Source organism: Rattus norvegicus, chromosome 16 (genome assembly GCF_021556685.1).
Source record: "Rattus norvegicus strain SHRSP/BbbUtx chromosome 16, alternate assembly SHRSP_T2T, whole genome shotgun sequence".
In the NCBI taxonomy this organism is placed as follows: domain Eukaryota; kingdom Metazoa; phylum Chordata; class Mammalia; order Rodentia; family Muridae; genus Rattus; species Rattus norvegicus.
In genome coordinates, this window is record NC_141549.1 from 52,892,279 (window position 1) to 52,919,787 (window position 27,509).

The 27,509-nt window shown below is 43.1% G+C and overlaps 1 protein-coding gene, 2 long non-coding RNA genes and 1 other non-coding gene across 3 annotated transcripts; 2 read left to right on the top strand and 2 right to left on the bottom strand.

Moving 5' to 3' along the window:
- Nucleotides 1-27,509, top strand: part of Erich1 (glutamate-rich 1) — a gene marked incomplete at its 5' end in the record, with an annotated part of 52,793,804 nt that overhangs the window by 22,021,719 nt on the left and 30,744,576 nt on the right.
- LOC134482545 (uncharacterized) lies at nucleotides 9,586-10,971 on the bottom strand. The gene is made up of 2 exons (XR_015640497.1): nucleotides 10,886-10,971; nucleotides 9,586-9,906 (listed from the first exon to the last, which is right to left on the bottom strand). It is a non-coding gene; the product is annotated as an uncharacterized LOC134482545 (long non-coding RNA).
- Nucleotides 13,713-19,929, top strand: LOC102551690 (uncharacterized). Its single transcript, XR_015640323.1, has 4 exons — nucleotides 13,713-13,861; nucleotides 17,406-17,566; nucleotides 18,879-19,028; nucleotides 19,501-19,929. It is a non-coding gene; the product is annotated as an uncharacterized LOC102551690 (long non-coding RNA).
- LOC120097672 (small nucleolar RNA SNORA70) lies at nucleotides 19,929-20,064 on the bottom strand. The gene has a single exon (XR_015640538.1). It is a non-coding gene; the product is annotated as a small nucleolar RNA SNORA70 (small nucleolar RNA).

Consider the following 27,509-nt stretch of genomic DNA (forward strand, 5'->3'; position numbering starts at 1 on the left):
TACCTTGTGGGTGCTTGCAATCAAAAGTGGGTCCTCTGGAAGAGCAGCCAATGTCTTTAACCCCTGAGACATCTCTCCAGGCCCCTAAAATGTTCTTATTTATTTTTGTTGTATGAATGTTTTGCCTTCATGTCCCCCACATGTGTTCCTGATTCCCATGGGGGTCAGCAGAGAGCATCAGGTCATAGGCTGTGAGCTGTCAGGTAGGGGCTGGAAGTAGAACCTGGATCCTTTGAAAGAGCAAAGTGCTCTTAACCAGTAAACAGCCACCTTTCCAGCCCCCTTGTGAAAGATTTTGACCTGGACCATTATCTTCTCATTTTTATTATGTTATTTATTATGTGTGGGTATAGTAGAGAATTTGGAAAAAGGAAGAAAAAATACAAAGATAATGAAAACAATTACTAAATAATAAAAACCTTGGGAATGCTAGAAAGTTCTCCTCCCTCTCCCTCCCCCTCTCTCTACCCCTCTCCCCTATGTCTCTCCCTCTCTCTCCTCCCCCTCTTCTTCCTCCTCTTCTTTTTTAGAGTAAACACATTTATTTGTGTATTATTTATTTCATGGTTTTTAGTCTTTACAAAAGTTAGCTGTTAGCAGTCTGCCGGTTGGTTGTTGTGCTTCTCAGGGCTGAGGGGCAAACTGTGCTAAGCAAGCACCCCCTCAGCTCAGCTACATTTCTTGTCCATGTGCGTTTGTTTTCTGCTGTTCTGTCTACAAAACAGCCAGATGTATTATTTCTAAAATCTCTCGGGCCCACAGTAGGCCATCTGTGGATTTGTATGTGGACCTTACATGGTGTAAACAAATACATATGATGGGAATAAACATAACGTTAACACATAGGCAAAGAGTCCCAAGCGTAATCCCAGAAGCCGCTACAGTTTCCCAGCACACCCAGCATGCGTTAGAAATGCCTCCGTCTTTGGTCGACTCTCTGAGCACACGTGACTTCTGTTCCTCCCTTCACATTCGGTGGTGCTAATAATAACCCCCGGGTGGTGTTCTGAGAACAATAGGCATGGGAGGAGAGCTGATGAGATGCCACTATAAATACACACTGAAATAAGAACTGTCAGGAAGCCCTCAGCACCAAGCAACGCTCGGCAGCTGGAGTGAAGACTGCTAACGTAGAGAACATCCGTGTTGGCTGTGGAAGCAACATCCAACATCAGCACTTTGGGAGACTGTTGTAGTTCCTAGCCCCACAGAGCTGTGGTGAGCCAAGCCTGGCTTTCCTATTTGTCCACTCTTTGACCTTTGGGTGTTATTTAAATGCTGTAGATTCCCATTTGCTCATCTGAAACATGAGAATCGTAGCAGAAACCTTGCTGAACTGGGAAATCGTTTATTCGAGTATCTGCTTACTATCAATGATAGTGTGTACATTTGATGAGGTCTCTGTCTCCAGCCTTTGCTGGAATTTGGTACTAACCTGTTATCATCTCCATCCCCATTAGTGAATTCTTCCTCAAGCTGGCTATTGAGTTCTTAAAAGATTAGCACCAAACAGTGTCTTCGAGAAACATAAGAATTCACATACATTTGTTGGAAATATGAGTTCCTTTGTAGTTAGATCACCACAGAATATCAACATTGATACACTTCAGCAGCCTTACCCAGGATTTACCAGTGTTCCATGTGCACATGCACTTTTGTGTACTTAGTTCTGGGCGTTTGTATCACCCAGGTTATTGCGTTTATCCATCACCACAACCCAGATGCAATAGACCCCTTCCCTGTAGACACCTCACCTTGCCCTTTCATAACCATAGCTATCACCAAGTGCCTAAAGCATCCCTAACTGTGGTCCATTTCTAGAGTTTCATCATTTCAAGATATATGAGTAGATCAGGACCGTGTGTAAATTCATGTTTGACACGGGGTAGTTCTCTGGAAACTCATGTTGGAGACTCATCATCTACATTAATGATTTCCTCCTTTGTATTGGTGAGTATATTGTACTAACCACTGAAGAACCCATCCATCTAGGTTGTTTCCATTAGGCCTATTCCAAATGGAACATGGGTTTGTAGGGACAGCTCATCATAGTCTTGATGTGTGTTCCTCTCACAGATAAAGAGGTCACACATCTTTCCCCTGTACCTATTTGTCATCCATGCATCCTCCTCAGTGAAACAAATCCCTGACACTGGCCTTCCCTATTCTCCTCTCCCCTCTTCTCACACCTTCTCCCACTTCCCTCTCCCTTCCCTGTTCCTCCTTTCCCTGGGCTCCTTGCCCAGTTTTTAGCCCACAAACGTCCTGGACAGGTTTTGGACAATTGTGACTCTACTCAAAATTATCCTGGGATCCATGGGGGAATCAGTTGCTTGAATAGAAAGCATCAAGAACTATGTAAATATTGTAATCTTATGTCTGGAGATATTTCCAAAGTTTTATAATGGTCTTTCCAGGGTTGAAAGTCCCCAGAAATATTTTCTAATGTTATTGATAGTAATATTTCCATATTTACAGTTTTTCCTTATTTTTGAGAATTTCACATTATACAGTGAAATCAATTATAACTTCTCTCAGTTCTCCCTTTAATGCTTCTCTACATATTCCCTTCAACAAGCTCTTCCTTCAATTTCATGTCTTTGATAACCCAGTATGCCCATAGCACTGCCCATATATGTTCCTGGAGAATCTACCAGTGGCCAAATCCTTTAAAAAGAGTGATTCTCTCCCCACCCCCAGAAACTATCAACTGCCAACATCTCCTCAGTCAGGGGTGAGGCCCAGAGGTCGCCTTTCCCTTTGTGCTGGGATTTGGGCTGGCTCGACCTTGTGCAGATGCTGTGCCGGCAACTGTAGCAGCTGTGATAGCCGCTGTACCTTAGGGAGCTTTCACTTCATCATCTTATGAAGTAGACGGCCAACAAGAAATGCTTTGCTCATTCATAGTTGATAAGTGGCAAAGGTAAAACTAAAGTTTGAATCATTTTCTAATTCAGATATAGTGCTCTACATGAAGTTATAAATTTATTTGTAAGAAAATGCTTCCTTTGAACTAATAAGCTGTCAAAATTGAAGGCAATGTTTAGATTTTTTTCCAAGATAGGGTTTTCTGTGCAGTCCTGGCTGTTCTGGAACTCACTCTGGAGACCAGGCTGGCCTCAGATCATAGAGATCTGCCTGCCTCTCCTGTGATCGGAGGTGTGCACCACCACTGCACATTTTTGAAGGCAATGATTAGATTTTTCGCATCATGAGAATTAAATATCCAGATACGTGGTTGAGTTGCCTCGTTATCCTGGCACTGGACTGACCTCTCTCCCATGTTGTCCTTCATGTCATTGTCACCATACGTTCCTGGGCACACAACCAGAGAGAAGGGGGAAGAGTACCCATCCAGGCTAGGAAGCCAGAAAGCCATCTTTCCCTTCCTCTGCCCTCCACACAAATTCCTTCCTGTTCACTGATGCCTGAAATTCCATAATTTATTGTTTTGGCTTCAAGCCAGATGGGATGCAAAGTCAATTTGGCTTGTGCCTGGCACAATCTTGTTTATATTCTCGTCAGACTTAACACTCTGCACCTTCTTATAAATGAAGGAAACTGAGAAATTTAGTAATTTTTTTTCAGGGTCACAAGATAGCTAGAAGGGGTTATAGGTAAGCCAAGCTAGCTTGGTGTCATATCTGTGATTTGTTACTAAAGGATAATATTTATGCCAACTTGGCATTTTATCAGATGTATATCTCAATTCATACTTATTCTCAGTGTAAACGAGTGTTACCTGATGAAAGGGTCTCACCTTGTGACAAGCTGCTCATTGTCACCCATCCTGAAGGAATTCAGACTCTCTGAGGTCTTTGTCTCCAAAGTGTGCTTTTCCCAAGAAAGTTGGTACCACAGACTAAAAGCAGAGAAGAATCCATCTCTAACTCCAACTCCAGTAGCCAACGACTGATGGGAATGTGTGTAAAAATCAAAGCTCCTAGTACTTATATCAAGTGACTCATAACCATTAGCAACTAAAGTTTCAAGTGATCCAGTATAGAAGGTGGTTCTGATGCTCTGATTAGGAATGAGTGCTGAAGGTCCTGTTCCCTAATTGATTTTTGATTGATCAATAAAGATGCTAGCAGTCATGGCTGGGAGGAAGCAATGGAACTTCCCTGCTCCTGCAGGCAGGCAAACGGATGCAGGAGGAGGAAAAAAGATTCACTGTGCTTTGGAGGGAAGGAGACCCACCAGTCATGTGAGATCTTCAGTAGAGTGGCCATTGGCTGCTTCCCCTCTTCCCCAACTGGGTCTGGGGTAGCAGGTGGGAGATTAGAAATGCAAGTTGTGGGTAGATTTAAGGTGCTGAGTAGGAGAAGGTAACCAGGCAACTAAAGTTGAGGACAGATTTAAAGGTGTTGAGCCAGGACTGAAAAGAAGAGCTCACTAGTCACAGAAGGCTTAGAAGAGCCTGGCCATTGAGCTAAGCCTATTAACAATGAGCTACTGTGTGTGTATCTTTCACTCACAGATCCAAGGGAACCTGGGCAGGGCTGGTAGCGTGGTCCACCCAGAGCTTAAGGCAGGGGGTTAGAAAGTACAAGCTACTATCCAGTGGCCACTTCTGGTCTCCATGGACACCTGCATACAAATGTGTACAAATATAGATACACACACAAATAAAAAATCTTTTAAATGCAAATAAATAACAAATAATTTTTCTGTCTCCCTTTTTCCTTTTATTTTTTCTTCCTTCCTTCCTTCCTTCCTTCCTTTCTCTCTTTCTTTCTTTTTTTATTTTAGATAGAATCTCTCTACCTTTGGCTGTCCTGGAACTTGCCATGTAGAATAGGCTAGCCTCAAACTCATTGAGATCTATCTGCCTCTACCTCCACAGTGCTGGGATTAAAGGTATAGACAACTATGCCTGTCTATGAATAATTAATAAAAAATAGTGAATTTGGGAGACACTTGGGGGCGAGACAGGACAGACTCAGCGCGACAGGGGAGATCTTCCAAAATGTAGGTGGAAAGGGAAAGCAACCAGAAAGCATCTTGGGAATCAGGGCCAATGGGCTTCACAGAAGAGCTTTCGGAAGGAGATGTTGATTGACAGCTCAAGCCTAAATGGGACGTCCTCATCGAGTCTCCTTCCCTCAAGGCTCAGGGATCGTTGTGGAAGCTCAGAGGGGCAGAAGGACTCTGAGAGGCAGAGATACTCCAGGATTCTCTGAATATGACAAGGCTGTTACACACGGGACCTCACAGTGGCCATGACTGCACAGGATCGTCCTAGCATGGATGAGAAGCTCACCAATACTGCTGCAGGGCAGGGGAGAACTGGTTTCCTTCAGGTGTGGCCCCTGAGAGGCGTCCCATATTCCAGTGGCTGCCCCTCCCAATACTGACAGCATTAAGCAGACTGAGGAAAGATGAGAAAAGAGAGGAAAAGACCCCACAGGATATCGGCCCATGAGGCAGACCCTGCTCTTAGACCTTACCCTGAGGAGACCCACAGAGGTGCCCAGGACCAGGCAGGCATGTCAGGTACATGGAGTGTGAGCTGGATGGTCTAAATACATGTTAAACAGAGAAAAAATAGTAAATTTGTATAAATATGTATACATGTTTATATAGCAGAAAATTTTGTTAAAATGAATTTTTGTATGATATATCTTCAGTAAATGTTTGATTTATATATTTATCTACCTGGGGCCATGTAAAAATTTTCAGGAAAAAAGGGCATGGAAATGTGTAAGAAGTTCAATTTAGGTCTTCCATGAAAGCTTAAAATTGGATATTCTGGGGCTGGGGAGATAGCTCAGTGGTTAAGAACACTGACTGCTCTCCCAGGGGTCCTGAGTTCAATTCCCAGCAACTACATGGTGGCTCACAACCATCTGTAATGGGATCTGATGTCCTCTTCTGGTGTGTCTGAAGACAATGACAGTGTCCTCAAATGTATAAAATAAATAATCTTTTAAAAATGAATATTCTGGAATGGATACTAATCAGAAAATTTAAGATAGCTTAACTCCAGAAAGCCCAGTGAAACTAAAAACAAATGGAGAGAAATTAGACTAATACAAATACAGAAACAAAGATTTTAAAAAAAAGAAACAGAGCTTGTCTGGGTGTGGTAGTAGATTTCTGCAATCCCACTCCTTGGGAAGTAGAGGGAGAAAGACCAAGAGTTTAAGGTTATTATCAGTTGTGTAGTGAGTTCAAGGCCAGCCTGTGCTATATTTGACCCAAATCAAACAACAACAATAACAACAACAAAATACCTCGATCCCTGGGGAAGAATGCCTGACAGGCTGCTCTGTAGTTAAGAGTCTCAGGACAGGAGGAGAGAGAGTGTGTATAGTAGGCTGTAAGGATGATGACCTCCATGACCTCCAAATTTGAAATAAAAACTGCAAAACCTATTTCAGTTAGATCACTTAAAGACGCCTACAGAGTCTCAACCAGGATAGATGTAAAGAAATATACTGTCTTACCTAGGAAGCACAAGGCCCTGGGTTCGGTCCCCAGCTCCGAAAAAAAAGAACCAAAAAAAAAAAGAAATATACTGTCCTGGACTCACAGAGGCTCACACAGCCTGAACCTGCAGAAGCTGGTGGACTGAGAAGATATATCTATCTATCTATATCTATATCTATATCTATATCTATATCTATATCTATATCTATATCTATATCTATATCTATATCTATATCTATATCATCTATATCATCTATATCATCTATATCATCTATATCATCTATATCTATATCTATATCTATATCTATATCTATATCTATATCTATATCTATATCTATATCTATATATCTATCTATCATCTATATCTATCTATATCTATCTATATCTATATCTATATCTATATCATCTATATATCTATATCTATCTATACCTCAGATGTACAGCTTGGTTATCACTAGGGACCTCTAGCAACTGGAGCAGGGCCTGTCTTTGGCTCTGTTACCTGACTTTGAACCCTTCTCTCCAACTGGACTGTCTTGTCTAGGATCAGTAGGAGAAGACACACTTAATCCTGTTGCAATTTGATAGACCAAAACAGGTTGTTATCCTTGTCTGAGGAAAAAGGGAGAGAGGGATGTGGGGAGCTAAGAAAATGTGAATGAAGAGACTAGGAGGAGAGGAGGGAAGGGAAGCTTCAATTGGCATGTAAAGTAAATAAATTAATTAACTAATAAAAAGGAAAAAGAAAAACACTATTAGACAAAACATTGGAAAACTACTGAAACAAGTTATAAAACAACCAAGAGAAAAGGTATATTAGCTATCAGAAACAAGAAAATAACACGAAAATAAAATCTCTTTAAAATGCATAAAAAAGGGAAAAAGAAAATCTGTCATCTTAGAGTTATAAAACAATAAAAAGGTGTCCTACATTATTCAAAATGAAGCTCAGAGATCTAAATCAGTGGAAGCATGGTGTGATGGCTTGAACGAGGATGGACCCCATTGGTTCATATGTTTGAGTGCTTGATCCCTAGCTGGTGGAACTGTTTGGGAAGGATTAGGAGGTGTGGCCTTGTTTGGAGGAGGTATATCACTGGCTCATATGTTTCAGTACTTGGTCTCTAGCTGGTGGAACTGTTTGGGAAGGATTAGGAGGTGTGGCCTTGTTTGGAGGAGGTGTATCACTGGCTCATATGTTTCAGTACTTGGTCTCTAGCTGGTGGAACTGTTTGGGAAGGATTAGGAGGTGTGGCCTTGTTTGGAGGAGGTGTATCACTGGCTCATATGTTTCAGTACTTGGTCTCTAGCTGGTGGAACTGTTTGGGAAGATTAGGAGGTGTGGCCTTGTTTGGAGGAGCTATGTCATTGAGGCTGGGGTTTCAGGAGGATTCCATGGGATTCTCCATGCACTCTTTCTGTTTCCTAGTTGTGGCTCAAAATGTGAGCTCTCAGCCACTTCTCCGAGGTTATGCCTACCTGCAGGCTGCCAGATTCCCTACCAGGATGGTCATGAACTCTATCCCTCTGGAGCTGTGACTCCTGAATTCAATGTTTTCTTTTATAAGCTGATTTGGTCATTAGCACTATAATAGATAAGCAATTAAGACATGTGGGTCTGGAGAACTGAAACTTCCCAGCATGTCTTGTGGGCACTTGAGTTTAAGTCCAGAGCAGTCTCTGAAGTCAGCTCTTGACGAGCCTCTTAGTTGCCTGGACTTTTTTATTTTTCTCTCTATCTCCCTTTCTCGATTGTAAAATGAAGAGAATAATAACATTCACTTGGCATGGTTCCTACAGAGAGATTAGTGCAATGTTTAATTTCCAGCCATCTGGGGATTTCCCTGCTATCTTTCTGTAGAAGTTTAAAACACCTGAACACCCAAATGTCTCCAAATCCTGAGTATTTTTGAACACTGACATGGTGCTAAAATGAAAAACTCCACGTTGTAAAACTGTTTTAACACATAGCATTAGTAATATATTATATAACATTGGTGCCAGGCTGTGCTTATGTAAATGTAACATGAGCTATTTCATGTATAGACTTGGGTCTTACACCAAAAAGATTTCATTATGCAAAGGCAAACACTCCAAACTGAAAAAAAAAAAAGTAAAATTGAAACACTTTCGGTCCCAAGCATTTAAAACACACAGCCTGAATTTCTTGTTTAACTCAATTCTGTTATGGACCAGGAACGTTGTTTGTGTGTTCCTTTGAAGCGTGGAGGGTTATGTAAAGATACAGGACTAGCCTGTCTTGACCATTCCCTACTCTCTTAACTTGCTGAAATGATTACATATTTTATCACTGGCACAGTGTTCCAGACCTGCATGTAGGCTGATGAGACAATTTAGATTCTTCCGGATTCTCCCTGGAATATTTCTGCTTGCCCAGTAGTTCTCTCTACTGCTGAAGCTGGAGTGTAAAACCTCCAAGTAGAGCTAAGAATTCCCCAAATCTCCTGGAAGCTCTCTCAGTTTTTCCTGTTTCAAACAGGAATTCTGAACATAAATGCACGGGCCTTTAACCGTGATGTAATATGTGAGATCGGACATGGAGGATAAAGCTGTATCTTTAAAACTTATTATTTAGGTCGAAGATTCATTTTTTTGTTTTTTTTTTTCTTTTCTTTTTTTTCGGAGCTGGGGACCGAACCCAGGGCCTTGCGCTTGCTAGGCAAGCGCTCTACCACTGAGCCAAATCCCCAACCCCCGAAGGTTCGTTTTACTTTTTACTTATGTGTGTGTGTTTGTAACTCGGTGTGGGGTATGTGCACATGAGGAAGGGATAGAGCATTGACTCCCCTAGAGCTGGGATGACAGTTGGTGCTGTGTGAGCAGTTCAATGTACCAGGAACCCAATTGCAGGCCCTCTGCAAGAACAGTGTAACTGTGGGACCATCTTCCAGCCCCCAAATGCAACTCTTAAAATGCCTGAATTAGGAAGAATGTTGCAGGGGTTGGGGATTTAGCTCAGTGGTAGAGCGCTTGCCTAGGAAGCGCAAGGCCCTGGGTTCGGTCCCCAGCTCCGAAAAAAAGAACCAAAAAAAAAAAAAAGAATGTTGCAGAAGATAGAGATCTCAGAGTGCCAGTGACCACAAATGTCTTGGGGGTCCAGTGAATGAAAGACAAGCATTACAACCCAGAGAGTCATTGAGAAGCCACACAATTCATTGTTATTGTGCTGACCTTTGACCTGAATAAGCCCCAAGGCAATAAACAAATCGTCAGGATCACTATTCCATGGAAGCAGCTTGAGAGAGGTCTTCTTTAGGCTCCAGTGTGTGTCTACAGAGGAAGTGACAGGATTCCAGTTTGCTAGGTCTGGCTTCTTATCCCAACACTCACCAGCTGAGTGAAACATGAACATTTTTCTTTTACTGCATCATTTCGACTCCATCTGTGACAAAGGAGCTTCAAAACACAGGAACTTTTCTTCATCAGATAACCATACCCACCGAAGAGGGTTATCTAAGGATTAAGTGAATTGACCCATGAAGAAGGGTGTTTAACACAAGATAAACATTCAACAAACAACATCTATTCCAAAAACAACTGCCTGGATTAATGGAGTGAAACAGGCAGAAGAAGACCTTGTGCTGGTTTCCAAGGAATGGAAAAACTAAGAACCACAAACCGGGTGGCCGCTACTGAAGAAGATCATTTGACCACATGTCTGGAGACTAGGAGTCTATGTTTTTGTGCTGGACCACACTCTCTCTGATACTCTAGGGAAGAACCTTTCTTCAACAGCGTCTGTCTGTTCTTTGGTTTTGGGAAGCATGGTCTTCATGGCTGTCTACCTCAGTGGTTCTCAACCTGTGGGTCATGACCCCTTGGGGGGGTGTCACATATCAGATATTTACACTATGATTCATGTAGCAAAACTACAGTTATAAAGTAGGAACAGAAATAATTTTATGGTTAGGGGGGGTCACTACAACCTGAGGGACTGTATTAAGGGATTGCAGCTTTAGGAAGGTTGAGAACCACTGGTCTACATAGTTTTCTGTCTCTTAGCCAAGCATGCTTTTACTAATACTCTAATTTCAGCCTCTTGGAGACCCTTTCTCTTTTTTCCTCCCTACATATATAGTTGCTGGAGGGGAACTGTTGCTGTGAGGGATGTGACTGTTTTGTGTCTGATAATGGGTAGACGCTCAAGGGATAATGGAAGGGACAGTCCTTGTGTCACTAAGGCTCAGATTCCCAAGTGCGTTAACCTCTCCTCCTTTCCCGCCAGGATTCAACAAAGGGGAAATCACAAGTTTAAACTCTCAGTGAGGAGGAGAGCCAAATGTGTAAATTCAGATTTTTCTAGGCATTAAAGTAAAGACTCTGTGCTGATCTCATGGTGTCCTGCAATCACATCTTCCAAGGAAAAGGCTGGGAGATGCCGTTTCCATGGAGAGTGTTTATAGACACTTTGCCATTAAATTTAACTTCCCACCTTTAGGCCCAGCACTGCTGAAATGATAATTCTGCCTCTGTACCTTCCACGTGATCCCCCCTCCATGCTACTGGATCTTTGATTCTAGATCTTTACATTCTAGATCTTTACATTCTAGATCTTTGTCGGAGCTCTTTCTGTCCAGTTGAACCTGATGCTCCAGAACATTCCATCTCTGATGACTGTCTGCTCTGTCCTAGGTTCTGTCAAAGCCGATCCGGATACCAATCAGTCCAACCCAGGATTACAGAATCTTCAATGACTTATAGAAAAGAAGATAGGTTTGTCTTAGTAAAAGGCAGGAAAGGGGTACATGTGTACACATGTCATATGTGGAGGTGAGTACATGTGTGCACACAGACATCTGCTATGTAGCAATTTCTTTCTGAATAGACTGTCATCTGGGAGGCAAGCTTAATAAGAAGCAGCAAGTTAAAAGGAAGGTAAAGCAATGTTTCCTAAGGGGAGAGATGAGGCCCTCCACCCTGCAGCAACGGTAGTGAGCTACACATCAATTCCCATCCTTCTCAAGCATATATAAACCATAAGGACTGTTGGAGGACAATCTCAGACAGGCAACTGCTTAGAGGAGAGACCTACCAAACTGCCTGGAAGAAGCAGACACCAGCTACACTGCCAGGAAGAGGCTCAGACCAACTGAACCACTAGGACAGAGCACCCTCCAACCCGCTGAGCTCCCTGCAGGATGGGGAGGGAGCTCCAGGTTCCCAGTTTTGATGGCCTGCCACTCATGCTATGGTGGGCTAAGGTGATGTTGCTGTCTTTGAGTCTTCTCTGCTCCTGTAAGTTACCCCTCATCTATTAAGTAACCTCAATAAAACACTTTGGTTTGCCAGGCTGGTTGCATGTGGGTGGGAGGGGTACTTTGGTTGTCGGTTGGTTCCTTACCTGGCATGCACAGATGCATGCTCACGTCTCCCTAGGAACGGCGCTGCACAATGCCCTAATGTGCTGATATGCAGAGGTGCTTGGGAAGAGTCCCCCAACTGCTTCATAGCAAAGCTTCCCTCCATCCCAAGACCAGCTCAGTGACCAGTCCACAGCGGAAACCTAAAACTGCCTTATAGCAGAAGGGCTTAGAGAGCCCTATTGTCTGCAGGAATGTTTGCTGTCAGAGTTTACTGTTGGCCTATAAGGCTCTTTAGGGTCTTATAATTATATTTTATTAGCATTTTCCTTTATTAATTCTTTTCATACACATTACATCCTGAATGCAGTTTTCCCTCCCTCCCCCCTTACTTATCATTTTTATACTTTATAAAGTTCTGAGCATTTGCAAGAAATGCACACAGTACATTGACTTCAGCTGCTAGGCTTCCTAGAGCCTTGCTTACTACGGGTGTGGCCAGCGTACAATGGCGAATGCACAGGTTGTTAAGACAAGTGTTGGTTGTGCTTCACAAGAGGCCTCTTGAGGGAAATGAAATTAAGCAATAATTGTATGTATGAGCTAGCTAACACACGTTGATAGAATGCTGGTATACAGTCCTATCCCTACTTGACTCCTCATCCTGACCCAATTGAAGACCAGAACGTATTTTGTTTCTTAATAGGTTTCCCACCTTTTAAATCACATAATTAATCGCGTGTGTATTTTTGTGTGTGCATATGGGTGTGTGTCTCTGTGTGTTGGCGGAGAGGAGATTGTGCATATGGCAAATGTGTAGACAGAGGTCAGAGTTGGTTCTCTCTTCTTCCACCAGGCGGTTTCTGGAGATCGAATTCTGACTGTCAGGTTTGGGATCCAGTGTCTTCAACCCCTCAGCCATTTCTCTAGCTCTGTATTTCTCATTTTGAACACGTTTCTTTTGAGTTTAGTTTTTACCATACAACAAACACTTAATCTCATTCTGGCCTGCAGTTTTTAGCATGATCACAATCAAACTTGAACAGTGCTACTGTTTCCTCTTTAAATTGGTCAAGGGTTCGAGCAGAAGCTGAGGAGGGAGGTCTGGAGGGTGGGATCTTTTTCCTTCTTGGTCTTCTTCCTTTCATTTCTCTTAGAAAATATTTTAGACAGGCTCTCTTGTATAGCCCAGCCCGACTCCAACTTGTGACTCTCGTGCCTCTTGCTCCCTGGTGCTGAGATTACAGGTGTGGGTGACCACACCTCGGCCAGCGTTTCCTTTCTGGAGGCCATTGATGTTCTGGCCAAGTCAGAGGAGGAATATTGTTCCCACAGCACAAAAGGAGTCCCATCTGTCATTCTGGCTCTAGACTTCAGACAGGCAAGAACGCTGCCCCAGGGCAACCATGTTGCAAAGTAGACAGCCTGCTGTCAGAAACCATAAATATTTGGAATTTGAAGTTGATTGAACACCCAAAATAAAACGCCTCCAGAAACTCAACTTTTGGAACAACTTTTTATCCTAGCTTGTCACCTCAGAAGTGTGTTTGGTGAGCGCTTCATTTGAGTTGACCTCTCTGCCAGGGATGGGGAAAGGTGCTTGTTAGTACTTTTCTTCTTTCTGTGTGATATAAATTCCCTCTGCCATCTGAGCGTGCTCTGTGGGGTTAGAGCAGGTTTCTCTGTGGGAGGGAAGGGTGAGGGGAGGCCCTCTGGGGCAGCTCTTGATGCTGGCCACAGCTGTGTCGGAAGCTTAAGCTGAAAGCTACATCAAGTTCAAAATACATATTTAACAAGTAGAGGGTAAGGAACGGTGTCCTGGATTCTGTCAGGCATGCACGCAGCATCCTGTCACGCAAGGCAGAGGGGGGGTGGTGCGCTAACCGCTCGGACCCCTCCTGCGGGATGTCTGCTTCTCAGCAGCCAAGCTGTGTGACTTAACTGAGAGGGTAAAATTCTAGAATCCCGAGGAAGGCAAAAAGTAGCTGTACATGGAATGGAGGGGGCGGGGGTAAGGGGATCTGGCTGAACCGTTAAATGTTTTCTCCGCCATGATCCAACAGAAAAATCTGTGAGCAGCGATAACTTAGATTTGTTGCAATGAGGCTGTGAGTATGATGAGTTTATCAGGACCGTGGGCTTGGGGTTGCTGTGCTGTGGAGAGGGGAAATGTCAGGAACCTGGGAATGAGGATGGTCATTGAGAAAGCAGGCGCTCCTGGGCAGCCTAAGCTAGGACCTGCTGGGGTCAGAGGTGGCAGCTAGAGTGAAGTTAAGCGCACACCCTTGTGGAATCACACGATCTTCCTTACCTTTCTTCCCTAACATTTCAAGAAGGGAAAATTGGGTGACAAACAAGATAAGATGGCACTACAAACAGCAAAACAAAGGAAAGGACTAGAAGGCAGAAGACATGTCCTACTTTGCCTCCTGTTGCTGTGTATTCTGACCAAAAGCGATCCAGGGAGGAAAGGGTTTATTTGGCTCATACTTCCCTCATTAAAGGAACTCAGGGCAGGAATTTAAGGCTGTTGCTTAAAGTAGAAACCATGAGAATCACTGCTTGTCAGCTGGTTCTCTGGCTCACTCACTGACTCAGTAGGGTTCAGTTCGCTTTCTAATATTGCCCAGGCTCACCTGCCTAGGGATGGCGCCGCCCACAGTGGGTTGGACCCTTCCATATCAAGCCATTCCCTCACAGACATGACCAGAGTTTAATCTACTCTGACCAATTCCTCAGTTGATGTCCCCTCTTCCCAGGTGACTCAAGGTTGTGTCAAGCTGACAATAAAAACCAACCAACCTAGAGAGAAGATAGAAGGCCTACCTATTTCAGGTCATAAATTTAGGATTCCATATATTTATCCATCGCTTCCCCTCTGCCTCAGGGGACTTCATCAGCTGCCCCAATGCTAGTCCTAGAAGGTTCAGTCTGGTTCCAAATATCCAAATCTATAATAACAAACCTTGAAAGTCAAGGGAGTCAAGAGAGGCAAACATCCAGGCTGGGATCTGAGTCTGTTAGGAAAGCATTGCTTTGATCTTTGGTTAGGCAAAATGGACTTACTCCATATCAGCTAACCAGATCCCAAGGAAGGTATAGAGCTCACCAATATATGATACCAACATACGGAAACTTTGCTAAGTGAATGAAGCCAGGCACGGAACACCACATACCGCATAATGCCTTGTACATGAATGTCCAAAAACGGGAAGATAAAGAAGTGACTTAATTATCTGGGACCACAGAGCTAAGGAGCTGTGCTGTAATGTGGCTGGTAATAGCAATACTTCCTTCCAGGGTGCTCAGAATGACTGAAATTAGGCTGTGGCTTGAGTTGTGTAAGTCTTTGGATGGACAGTCACAGGCTGCTTAAATGTGCCACTAGGTGATTTAATCATTGAATAAACATCATGAAACATCCCTTCCCAAAGACAACTATAATGTCCCCACTCTGTTCAATCTCACATGGGTTCCATTATTGATCAAAACTCTATTGTATAGGGCCATGATTGCTCTAAAACTCAGCGATTTACACTTACGAGTTTAAAATACATAGGAATATGTGTAATGTGTTTTTTTTAAAGATTTATTTATTTAATATATATAAACACACTGTAGCTGTCTTCATGCACACCAGAAGAGGGCATCAGATCCCATTACAGATGGTTGTGAGCCACCATGTGGTTGCTGGGAATTGAACTCAGGACCTCTGGAAGAGCAGTCAGTGCTCTTAACCACTGAGTCATATCTCTAGTTCTTGTGTGTGTGTGTGTGTGTGTGTGTGTGTGTGTGTGTGTGTGTGTGTGTAATGTATTTAAAAACAAGGTAAAAGTTAAAACTGAATTTTAGAGAAATCCTAAAATAAAAATTTAGTAACATCCCTTACAATAAATTGGAACACATTTGAACCAAAAATATATTATTCAATCAAAACGTAAATTTTACTGAATGCTCCAACTTTAAAATTTTTATATAAAAAAATTCTGGGGTGGGAAATAAGTTTTTAAGTTTTTTAAAACCCAGAAACTCAGTTGAAGAGTCAGGAGAGCATCCAAGGGCTAATCCTTCTTTAAGAAGCACTCAGGCGGCCAACAGTATTGTTAGGTTCACAAGAGCTTTTTGGCTGAGCATTTCTAGAGACAGGAGCAGAGAAAACCCCCAGACACCTTGTCTTGTGTTGGCTCTTGGGGTCTGCTGCTGTGTCAATAAAACTAACATGCAAAGGAAGTCAAATTTCCATACCTGGGGTCGTAAGCAACAAAGTTTCAAGGGGCATGGTTGCCGTGGAATTAATTGCTGGGGAAAGCAGTGTGTTTACTTTAGCCCAAGGGATGAATTCCAAAGGAGAGAGAACAATTGGGGGTGGTGGTGGTGGTGGTGGTGGTGGTGGTGGTGGTGGTGGTGGCGGCGGGTGGCGGCGGCGGCGGCGGCGGCGGCAGCTTTGTGCTTGGATGGCTAAGAGAAGTCAGCTGGATGCTCTCATTAATATTAACCTCATTGTGCAGACCTTATGAGGACAGAATATTTCAAACTTGCAATGGCAAGGCTGTGACTTTCATACTCACAATGAGAAGTGGGACCAACTTCACAAAGGCTGAAATTTTTAGATACAGGTGAGAAAAGAACCAATTTATTTCCACAATTTTTTTTTTTCTGAGGCAGGCTTTCACTGTGGTGTATGTAGCTCTGGCCATTCTGGAGCTCCATCAGGCAGGCTTCAAACTCAACAGAGATCCCCTGGCTTAAGTACTGGGAAAGGCATGAGTCACTATCCCAGGCTTCTGATAAAGACTGAGCATATTTGAAACTAGGACTTGCATTTTCTATTTCTGTTCATTCTGTATGAGACGCCCTCTCCTTGCTGAGTAAAGGTTGAATAACCCAAAGGTAGCCTCTTTGGGTTCAGATTTGCTCAACCAAATGAGAAAGGTAAGAGAGGGGCTAGAGAGCCGGCTCAGCTGCTAAAAGCACACATTGCATTTACAGAGGATGGGTTCGGTTCCCAACACATCCTATTACACGATTCCAGTTTCAGAGGATCCAGTTTCCCTCTTCTGATCTCCATAGGTACTGGGCACACATTAGTACACATTCACACATACAGTCAGATACTCAAACACATTAAAATAGACAATCTTTAAAAAAGAAAATACAATGGGCTGGAGAGATGGCTCAGTGGTTAAGAGCACTGACTGCTCTTCCAGAGGCCCTGAGTTCAATTCCCAGCAACCACATGGTAGCTCACAACCATCTGTAATGGGATCTGATGCCCTCTTCTGGTGTGTCTGAAGACAGCTACAGTGTACTCATATATATATAATAAATAAGTCTTCAAAAAAAGAAACAATGGCCTGTAAGTTCCATGGCTACTTGACTACACACAAGAAATCATGAATCTCTGAATCTGTTACATAACACATATTATTATAGTTACCTATGTAAATTAATGCAATCCAGCAGTATATTCTTAACACGTAGATCCTGGATTTTCCTCTTCGCTCCTGTTGGGATTAGTTAATACCGTCTTGTGGGTCTTGGGTTATGTATTGCAACCTCATGGCTCATATTTAAGCTGGGAATGGTTTGCGTCTGGCAATGGGAAATAAGGGAGGGTGCATGTTTGACACTGAGGAGGACTCGGCTCTGTAGGGGGCTAATGGCCAATGGTCCTGGAAGAGACTACGGGAAGATCTTCAGACACGCTGTTGACAAGCATCCAACAGGAGAGGAAGAACTATGACTTCTGCTAAAGACCCTTTGACAGGGCTGTGGTGTCGAGAGCCTCTAATCCCAGCACTTGGGAGGCAGAGGTAGGTGGATCTCTGAACTTGAGGCTGGCCTGTGAGTTCCATGATATCCAGGGATACACAGAGAAACCCTGTCTCAGAACAAAACAAAAGCAAGCAAACAAAATAGGTAGTTTGATAGAATCTGGGGACTTAAGGTCTCCAGCTGCATTGACATTTTTTTTGCCAAATTTGGGAACCCATTTCCCAGCCAATGCCCTGACTTTTACCAAAAGAGATTTTGGAGTTTGTTTGGATTGGACTTTTGGTTTGGTTTTTGGAAATCTTAGCTCTGTCACTACAAAAACAAAAACAAAAACAAAAACAAAAACAAAAACAAAACAAAACAAAACCCGAGGTGGGGGAGGTGGTTTGAGGGACGATCATAGGTGATTTCTGGTCCTTCAGCCAGGCCTATCGAAAGCTCTGAGAGAAACAGCTGGTTTGCCCACTTGTATGTATGTTTATGTGCGTTCTGTGACAGAGACTCAGTCCTATTGTTTTCTTTAGACATGCTGAGAGATGTAAACAGGGACGTTGGAGGTACTTTTCCATATCCATATTAGTTACTTCTTTTCCTCATCACTGTGGCCAAATATCTTACCAGGAATAAGTTAAGGGAATAAGCATTCATTTTGCCTCCTGACTTGAGAGTACTGCCCATCATGGTGGTGAAGGCACAGCAGCAGGCGGTCAAGGAAGCTGGTCCTTCCTGCTGGTCTGCAGCCTGGAAGGAGACAGAGATGAATGCTGTACCCCGCTCACCGCTTCTTTGCATTCAGTTCAGAATGGTGCCGGCCATATTCAGGGCGGGTCTCCCCTCTTCCGTTACAGCTCTCTGCAAACGCCCTCAAAGGCATACCCAAAAATGTTTCTCCGGAGAGACTCTAAATTCAGTCAAGCTGACGTCGGAGGTTAACTGTCACCTCTCATGCTCTGTGCTTTCTTCTCTATTAGTGGAAATTAGGTCATTACTGCCTGTAAAATCAAACCAGGGGGCTAATTTCACATAGCCTAGAAATGGCTCAGACAGCACATCTTCTGGAACTACTTCTGGTTCTGACTTCTATAAAGGTCAAGGGTCCAACCGAGAAGCTGCAAGGGATATAGAATAAATAGGGATTCACTTCAGGGAGCAGCTGTTGCCCGGTTGTGGGAGCTTCTGGAGGAGTCTATGCAAGGTTGGTGCTTCTCCATCCATATAGCTATAGGTTACCTAGACCAGGAGGGGAAGGAAAGGTAGATATGAAACGGGGTCAACACAGACAGACAATGAGAGCCCCGAGAACAAACTGGAACCTATGTTTGACATCTACCCTACTACCTGACACCCCAGGTCAGTGTAGCGACTGCGTGGACATCCCCCTGGCTCAGAATGCATCAGTACTCACAGATGAGCTCTGAGGAGAACTGGGGAAGCACCGAGGGTCAGTGACAACACGAACTGGCATGCTGCCCCAACGTACTCTGGCCTGGGAGCATACAGGTGTGGTTGAATCTTTGCTTTTCTCTTCCAAACGTACAATTCTCACGTGGTCAAGTCTAACCCAGTAACACACTGGAAAGACAGCCATGGGGTGCAGTTCCAGGTTACCCAGGCTGCGGGGTACAGCCAAGGATGTGTCCCATCGTCATAGTAGAACATGATGGAGAGGAACCGAACAGTTACAAAGAAATGAACAATCATCATTCCTCATAGCAGCCTTGTGAGATAGATACTTGGAATACCCCCATTTTACAGATGAAGAAATTAAGGCAGAAACCAATTATGTATTTATCCTAGGTCCCAGAAGATGGAGGAACCAGGCTTTGGACATAGACCAGTGGCAGTCAAAGCCCTTGACATTAACTGATAATTACTCATTCTGCATAAAGTCTCCCTGACACTCAAACCGACCTCACTTCAGGGATTTTAATTGTTTATTGTGCTTGTCCATTTGATCTTTTTTTCTTCCTAGACTGGATGTGAGGATTTATTTTGAACATGGCAGACTGGAGGATTCAGCATAATGAAAGCTCTCAGGAGCGATGGGCTCACCACAGGTCCAGTGGACCATAGTTGGGGATATGTGTGACCCATGGCCATTGGGACTCACCAATTCCCAGCTTCCAGTCTTCCAACTCATCTATATTAAACTCGCTGAAGCCCTACTTCTTCACGATGTGGATCTCCTGCTGCCGGAGAACTTGCACTCGCACTTGTCTTAATGATGGGCCTCAGTCTTGTGTGTGTGCGCAGGTCTGCAGCTTGGTGCTTATGGACACGGTGACCTCACCAATGTGAAAATGACCACCATGCTCTAGACCCTCCCAAGGGCACAGCACACATCTCTGGAGCCTAGATTGGAAAGAGCAGGAAATAAAGGCATATGAGTATCTACCAGAAATCTGTCCCCAAGGTTCTTAAGTGTAGCCCTTATAAGCAGCAGGCTTCATACACTACCAAGAAGATGGTTGCCTGTAGCCGTTGTGCACAAGACCCCCATGAGGGAAGGACCTCATTTTGGCCAAATTGACTACACAGTCACTCCTGTCCTCTAACAGTGCCATGTATGTATGTATGTATGTATGTATGTATGTATGAATGTATGTATGTATGAATGTATCCATGAATGAATGTATGAATGTATGTATGAATGAATGTATGTATGAATGTATGTATGTATGTATGTATATATTTATTTATTCATTCCTTTTCCATCCTCTTTGTTTCTCTCTCTCTCTCTCTCTCCTTTTTATTTATTTATTTATTTATTTATTTATTTTTTTATTAACTTGAGTATTTCTTATATACATTTCGAGTGTTATTCCCTTTCCCGGTTTCCGGGCAAACATCCCCCTCCCCCCTCCCCTTCCTTATGGGTGTTCCCCTCCCAACCCTCCCCCCATTGCCGCCCTCCCCCCATAGACTAGTTCACTGGGGGTTCAGTCTTAGCAGGACCCAGGGCTTCCCCTTCCACTGGTGCTCTTACTAGGATATTCATTGCTACCTATGGGGTCAGAGTCCAGGGTCAGTCCATGTATAGTCTTTAGGTAGTGGCTTAGTCCCTGGAAGCTCTGGTTGCTTGGCATTGTTGTACTTTTGGGGTCTCGAGCCCCTTCAAGCTCTTCCAGTTCTTTCTCTGATTCCTTCAACAGGGGACCTATTCTCAGTTCAGTGGTTTGCTGCTGGCATTCGCCTCTGTATTTGCTGTATTCTGGCTGTGTCTCTCAGGAGCGATCTACATCCGGCTCCTGTCGGTCTGCACTTCTTTGCTTCATCCATCTTGTCTAATTGGATGGCTGTATATGCATGGGCCACATGTGGGGCAGGCTCTGAATGGGTGTTCCTTCAGTCTCTGTTTTAATCTTTGCCTCTCCCTTCCCTGCCAAGGGTATTCTTTTTCCTCATTTAAAGAAGGAGTGAAGCATTCACATTTTGATCATCCATCTTGAGTTTCGTTTGTTCTAGGGATCTAGGGTAATTCAAGCATTTGGGCTAATAGCCACTTATCAATGAGTGCATACCATGTATGTCTTTCTGTGATTGGGTTAGCTCACTCAGGATGATATTTTCCAGTTCCAACCATTTGCCTACGAATTTCATAAACTCGTTGTTTTTGATAGCTGAGTAATATTCCATTGTGTAGATGTACCACATTTTCTGTATCCATTCCTCAGTTGAAGGGCATCTGGGTTCTTTCCATTTTCTGGCTATTATAAATAAGGCTGCGATGAACATAGTGGAGCACGTGTCTCTTTTATATGTTGAGGCATCTTTTGGGTATATGCCCAAGAGAGGTATAGCTGGATCCTCAGGCAGTTCAATGTCCAATTTTCTGAGGAACCTCCAGACTGATTTCCAGAATGGTTTTACCAGTCTGCAATCCCACCAACAATGGAGGAGTGTTCCTCTTTCTCCACATCCTCGCCAGCATCTGCTGTCACCTGAGTTTTTGATCTTAGCCATTCTCACTGGTGTGAGGTGAAATCTCAGGGTTGTTTTGATTTGCATTTCCCTTATGACTAAAGATGTTGAACATTTCTTTAGGTGTTTCTCAGCCATTCGGCATTCCTCAGCTGTGAATTCTTTGTTTAGCTCTGAACCCCATTTTTTAATAGGGTTATTTGTTTCCCTGCGGTCTAACTTCTTGAGTTCTTTGTATATTTTGGATATAAGGCCTCTATCTGTTGTAGGATTGGTAAAGATCTTTTCCCAATCTGTTGGTTGCCGTTTTGTCCTAACCACAGTGTCCTTTGCCTTACAGAAGCTTTGCAGTTTTATGAGATCCCATTTGTCGATTCTTGATCTTAGAGCATAAGCCATTGGTGTTTTGTTCAGGAAATTTTTTCCAGTGCCTATGTGTTCCAGATGCTTCCCTAGTTTTTCTTCTATTAGTTTGAGTGTGTCTGGTTTGATGTGGAGGTCCTTGATCCACTTGGACTTAAGCTTGTACAGGGTGATAAGCATGGATCGATCTGCATTCTTCTACATGTTGCCCTCCAGTTGAACCAGCACCATTTGCTGAAAATGCTATCTTTTTTCCATTGGATGGTTTTGGCTCCTTTGTCAAAAATCAAGTGACCATAGGTGTGTGGGTTCATTTCTGGGTCTTCAATTCTATTCCATTGGTCTATCTGTCTGTCTCTGTACCAATACCATGCAGTTTTTATCACTATTGCTCTGTAATACTGCTTGAGTTCAGGGATAGTGATTCCCCCTGAAGTCCTTTTATTGTTGAGGATAGCTTTAGCTATCCTGGGTTTTTTGTTATTCCAGATGAATTTGTAAATTGTTCTGTCTAACTCTTTGAAGAATTGGATTGGTATTTTGATGGGGATTGCATTGAATCTGTAGATTGCTTTTGGTAAAATGGCCATTTTTACTATATTAATCCTGCCAACCCATGAGCATGGGAGATCTTTCCATCTTCTGAGGTCTTCTTCAATTTCTTTCCTCAGTGTCTTGAAGTTCTTATTGTACAGATCTTTTACTTGCTTGGTTAAAGTCACACCGAGGTACTTTATATTATTTGGGTCTATTATGAAGGGTGTCCTTTCCCTAATTTCTTTCTCGGCTTGTTTCTCTTTTGTATAGAGGAAGGCAACTGATTTATTTGAGTTAATTTTATACCCAGCCACTTTGCCGAAGTTGTTTATCAGCTTTAGTAGTTCTCTGGTGGAACTTTTGGGATCACTTAAATATACTATCATGTCATCTGCAAATAGTGATATTTTGACCTCTTCTTTTCCGATCTGTATCCCCTTGATGATCTTTTGTTGTCTGATTGCTCTGGCTAGAACTTCAAGAACTATATTGAATAAGTAGGGAGAGAGTGGGCAGCCTTGTCTAGTCCCTGATTTTAGTGGGATTGCTTCAAGTTTCTCTCCATTTAGTTTAATGTTAGCAACTGGTTTGCTGTATATGGCTTTTACTATGTTTAGGTATGGGCCTTGAATTCCTATTCTTTCCAGGACTTTTATCATGAAGGGGTGTTGAATTTTGTCAAATGCTTTCTCAGCATCTAATGAAATGATCATGTGGTTCTGTTCTTTCAGTTTGTTTATATAATGGATCACGTTGATGGTTTTCCGTATATTAAACCATCCCTGCATGCCTGGGATGAAGCCTACTTGATCATGGTGGATGATTGTTTTGATGTGCTCTTGAATTCGGTTTGCCAGAATTTTATTGAGTATTTTTGCGTCGATATTCATAAGGGAAATTGGTCTGAAGTTCTCTTTCTTTGTTGTGTCTTTGTGTGGTTTAGGTATAAGAGTGATTATGGCTTCATAGAAGGAATTCGGTAGTGCTCCATCTGTTTCAATTTTGTGGAATAGTTTGGATAATATTGGTATGAGGTCTTCTATGAAGGTTTGATAGAATTCTGCACTAAACCCGTCTGGACCTGGGCTCTTTTTGGTTGGGAGACCTTTAATGACTGCTTCTATTTCCTTAGGAGTTATGGGGTTGTTTAACTGGTTTATCTGTTCCTGATTTAACTTCGATACCTGGTATCTGTCTAGGAAATTGTCCATTTCCTGAAGATTTTCAAATTTTGTTGAATATAGGTTTTTATAGTAAGATCTGATGATTTTTTGAATTTCCTCTGAATCTGTAGTTATGTCTCCCTTTTCATTTCTGATTTTGTTAATTTGGACGCACTCTCTGTGTCCTCTCGTTAGTCTGGCTAAGGGTTTATCTATCTTGTTGATTTTCTCAAAGAACCAACTTTTGGTTCTGTTGATTCTTTCTATGGTCCTTTTTGTTTCTACTTGGTTGATTTCAGCTCTGAGTTTGATTATTTCCTGCCTTCTACTCCTCCTGGGTGTATTTGCTTCTTTTTGTTCTAGAGCTTTTAGGTGTGCTGTCAAGCTGCTGACATATGCTCTTTCCTGTTTCTTTCTGCAGGCACTCAGCGCTATGAGTTTTCCTCTTAGCACAGCTTTCATTGTGTCCCATAAGTTTGGGTATGTTGTATCTTCATTTTCATTAAATTCTAAAAAGTTTTTAATTTCTTTCTTTATTTCTTCCTTGACCAGGTTATCATTGAGTAGAGCATTGTTCAATTTCCACGTATATGTGGGCATTCTTCCCTTATTGTTATTGAAGACCAGTTTTAGGCCGTGGTGGTCCGATAGCACGCATGGGATTATTTCTATCTTTCTGTACCTGTTGAGGCCCGTTTTTTGACCAATTATATGGTCAATTTTGGAGAAAGTACCATGAGGAGCTGAGAAGAAGGTATATCCTTTTGCTTTAGGATAGAATGTTCTATAAATATCCGTTAAGTCCATTTGGCTCATGACTTCTCTTAGTCTGTCGACATCACTGTTTAATTTCTGTTTCCATGATCTGTCCATTGATGAGAGTGGGGTGTTGAAATCTCCCACTATTATTGTGTGAGGTGCAATGTGTGTTTTGAGCTTTAGTAAGGTTTCTTTTACGTATGTAGGTGCCCTTGTATTTGGGGCATAGATATTTAGGATTGAGAGTTCATCTTGGTGGATTTTTCCTTTGATGAATATGAAGTGTCCTTCCTTATCTTTTTTGATGACTTTTAGTTGGAAATTGATTTTATTTGATATTAGAATGGCTACTCCAGCTTGCTTCTTCTGACCATTTGCTTGGAAAGTTGTTTTCCAGCCTTTCACTCTGAGGTAGTGTCTGTCTTTGTCTCTGAGGTGTGTTTCCTGTAGGCAGCAGAATGCAGGGTCCTCGTTGCGTATCCAGTTTGTTAATCTATGTCTTTTTATTGGGGAGTTGAGGCCATTGATATTGAGAGATATTAAGGAATAGTGATTATTGTTTCCCTTTATATTCATATTTGGATGTGAGGTTATGTTTGTGTGCTTTCATTCTCTTTGTTTTGTGGCCAAGACGATTAGTTTCTTGCTTCTTCTAGGGTATAGCTTGCCTCCTTATGTTGGGCTTTACCATTTATTATCCTTTGTAGTGCTGGATTTGTAGAAAGATATTGTGTAAATTTGGTTTTGTCATGGAATATCTTGGTTTCTCCATCAATGTTAATTGAGAGTTTTGCTGGATACATTAACCTGGGCTGGCATTTGTGTTCTCTTAGGGTCTGTATGACATCAGTCCAGGATCTTCTGGCCTTCATAGTTTCTGGCGAGAAGTCTGGTGTGATTCTGATAGGTCTCCCTTTATATGTTACTTGACCTTTTTCCCTTACTGCTTTTAATATTCTTTCTTTATTTTGTGCGTTTGGTGTTTTGACAATTATGTGACGGGAGGTGTTTCTTTTCTGGTCCAATCTATTTGGAGTTCTGTAGGCTTCTTGTATGTCTATGGGTATCTCTTTTTTTAGGTTAGGGAAGTTTTCTTCTACGATTTTGTTGAAGATATTTACTGGTCCTTTGAGCTGGGAGTCTTCACTCTCTTCTATACCTATTATCCTTAGGTTTGATCTTCTCATTGAGTCCTGGATTTCCTGTATGTTTTGGACCAGTAGCTTTTTCTGCTTTACATTATCTTTGACAGTTGAGTCAATGATTTCTATGGAATCTTCTGCTCCTGAGATTCTCTCTTCCATCTCTTGTATTCTGTTGGTGAAGCTTGTATCTACAGCTCCTTGTCTCTTCTTTTGGTTTTCTATATCCAGGGTTGTTTCCATGTGTTCTTTCTTGATTGCTTCTATTTCCATTTTTAATTCCTTCAACTGTTTGATTGTGTTTTCCTGGAATTCTTTCAGGGATTTTTGTGTCTCCTCTCTATGGGCTTCTACTTGTTTATTTATGTTTTCCTGGAATTCTTTCAGGGATTTTTGTGTCTCCTCTCTATGGGCTTCTACTTGTTTATTTATGTTTTCCTGGAATTCTTTCAGGGATTTTTGCGATTCTTTCAGGCATTTTTACGATTCCTCTCTGTAGGCTTCTACTTGTTCTCTAAGGGAGTTCTTCATGTCTTTCTTGAAGTCCTCCAGCATCATGATCAAAAATGATTTTGAAACTAGATCTTGCTTTTCTGGTGTGTTTGGATATTCCATGTTTGTTTTGATGGGAGAATTGGGCTCCGATGGTGCCATGTAGTCTTGGTTTCTGTTGCTTGGGTTCCTGCGCTTGCCTCTCGCCATCAGATTATCTCTAGTGTTACTTTGTTCTGCTATTTCTGACAGTGGCTAGACTGTCCTATAAGCCTGTGTGTCAGGAGTGCTGTAGACCTGTTTTCCTCTCTTTCAGTCAGTTATGGGGACAGAGTGTTCTGCTTTCGGGCGTGTAGTTTTTCCTCTCTACAGGTCTTCAGCTGTTCCTGTGGGCCTGTGTCTTGAGTTCACCAGGCAGCTTTCTTGCAGCAGAAAAGTTGGTCTTACCTGTGGTCCCGAGGCTCAAGTTCTCTCGTGTGGTGCTGCCCACGGGCTCTCTGCAGTGGCAGCAACCAGGAAGACCTGTGCCGCCCCTTCCGGGAGCTTCAGTGCACCAGGGTTCCAGATGGTCTTTGGCTTTTTCCTCTGGCGTCCGAGATGTGTGTGCAGAGAGCAGTCTCTTCTGGTTTCCCAGGCTTGTCTGCCTCTCTGAAGGTTTAGCTCTCCCTCCCACGGGATTTGGGTGCAGAGAACTGTTTATCCGGTCTGTTTCCTTCAGGTTCTGGTGGTGTCTCAGGCACAGGGGTCCTGCCGCTCCTGGGCCTTCCCCTACGGGAACCAAGAGGCCTTATACAGTTTCCTCTTGGGCCAGGGATGTGGGCAGGGGTGAGCAGTGTTGGTGGTCTCTTCTGCTCTGCAGCCTCAGGAGTGCCCACCTGACCAGGCGGTTGGGTCTCTCTCTCACCGGGTCTGGGAGCAGAGAGCTACTGCGGGCCGGGATCCGCGGGTGTGGGTCTCTCTCTCCTTTTAATATGGTCTCACGTAGTCCAATCTCAATCTCTCGATGTAGCTAAGAGTGGCTTTGAACTTTAATCCTTCCGCTTCTATCCCCCTAAGAGCTGGACTTAACAGTCCTGTGCTTCCATACCTGACAATAGCGTGTATTGATAGTGATCCTGCTAACGAGATAGAAAACTCTGGTTCACAAGTTACACGCTCGCTGTTACTGCCGACGGTGCTGAGCATTCACCTGGCATCTTATTAATTCGTGTGGTGCTGACTTCCTGCCTTTGACTCTCAGAGTGAGGCGAGTAGGTCTTCGTGACCCAGCAGTGCTAACTCTGAACGTGCTTCTTTCTGGAAACGCTCTTGTCAGGTCTTTGGAAGACAGTCCGAGCCCCTGGAAGTTGGTCTCCTGCTAATCACATTCTCCAGACAAGTCAGGGCATGGGCACAGGGAGGAAGAAGAAGGGTCACCCTCTGAAGGAGGGCAGGTGGGGCTCGTGTTTGGATTTTCTGTGAAGAAAGACGCTCTATAGGATTATTAAGCAAATTCCAGAAGCTGAGTCAGCCACTGCAAAGAAGGAGCGATTCAAGGCTTCAGACCCAAAGCCTGTGTGTTTGCAAATCTCAGAATGAAAAAGCCCTTTGTTGACATTATTTAG